General features: G+C 49.9%; 1 protein-coding gene across 6 annotated transcripts in view; it reads right to left on the bottom strand.

Moving 5' to 3' along the window:
- Nucleotides 1-1,462, bottom strand: part of Aopep (aminopeptidase O (putative)) — a 310,014-nt gene that overhangs the window by 120,449 nt on the left and 188,103 nt on the right. The gene's annotated exons all lie outside the window — the stretch shown is intronic.

Below are 1,462 nucleotides of genomic sequence, written 5' to 3'. Positions count from 1 at the left end.
CACACACACACACACACACGCACACGCACACACACACACACGCACACACACACACACACAGCTCACTGCTCCACCAGATCTTCCCTCAGCCCTGCACCTCGGCCCCCTCTACACAGGAAACAGCAGGTGACCCAGTATCCCTGAACACCAGAGATTAGCTAGCTTCTGACAAATGTGAGGTAAAGTTTCTCTTGACTCATAGCTCTGCCATTTTCTGTTCCCAAGGCACAGCAAAGCTCTTTTCACTGTTCTTGCTAAGTGGAAGCTCCTTGAGAGCAGGCACCATGTTCACAATGTGAGAGCAGCCACACTGGTTCACTGGTTCACACAGGCTCCCCAGAGGTTGGCTAAGGGAAAAGATATAGGCACGGTGGCCCAGCGTGGAATGGTAGAACTTCTGGTTCCTGGCTCCTGTCTGGCTGTGCTTTACCACTGCTCTAGCTGTTTCTCCTAAACAATGGATAAGTGAGCCTGGGAGGTGACAGTTATCATGCAGGCAGGGAGCCTGCCTTGGCAAGGGCAGCACTGCACGAAAGCTCCAGTCAGCCTTATCCACTAGGGTCTAGCAGGCTTGGTCTGATTGGTTCTGGTTTTGTCTCCCAGCATGCTCCAGGCCCAGCACAGGAGTAGGTGCTTATTTAGAAGCATGTAACAAAAGAAGAAACACCCACAGCAGGCTCCTGCCCAGAGGGAGCAGGGTGCCCTCAGGAGTCATGTACAATGGGCTGAGAAAGGGGTAATTCCTACTTGGGCCACCCTGCCCACTGACTGCAGACTTTAAACACTTGATTCTACTTAACAGGGGCTGCATGGAAGCTTCTGTGGCAACCTTGGTGCTCCTGGGGCTAGGCAAGAGGCTACAGGTAAGTATTTATAGCACAGAAACACCAAAGGAGAGAGGACAGAACTGGGAAAATGGCACGAAATAATCCTACAAGTGCATGTGCAGTCTCAGAACACCACCCAGGAGCTGTAGTGCAGAGAGCAATGGCGGTTCCCTGCTGGGCAACAACTGAACAAAAGGCCCATTGACAAGCACATCTGTTACTACTATACAGAGGAGTCAATATTTTCTTACACATTTTCCCCTCTTTGGCTTTAAAGGGTTACTGTCTGCCAAACTGTCGAACCCTACTAACCTTTTTCACATCCACAGTTACCACCTAAAGTGACTATTAGAACTTCAAGTGAGGAATTTAGTGCCGGAAATGGCCTCATGCTAGTTGTTATTTCTGTCTCCCTTGCTCTCTCTCTCTTTCCCTGACTAGAGAGATACTAGGAAGCTTTCAAAAGGCAAATCAAAACCCATACTTAGAGAGACTTAAAGGATAGCAATCATGTCCCTAGTGTGAGAAACCCAAGCCCTGTCTGATTTTAAAAGCAAAAAGGAAGGAAGGAAAGGAGGAAGGAAGGAGGGAGGCAGGGAGGGAGGGAAGGAAGGAGGGAGGCAGGGAGGGAGGGA

This window comes from Mus pahari, chromosome 16, assembly GCF_900095145.1.
Source record: "Mus pahari chromosome 16, PAHARI_EIJ_v1.1, whole genome shotgun sequence".
Classification (NCBI taxonomy): domain Eukaryota; kingdom Metazoa; phylum Chordata; class Mammalia; order Rodentia; family Muridae; genus Mus; species Mus pahari.
The sequence above is the reverse complement of the archived record's forward strand: the minus strand, read 5'-3'. Positions and strand labels throughout refer to the sequence as shown.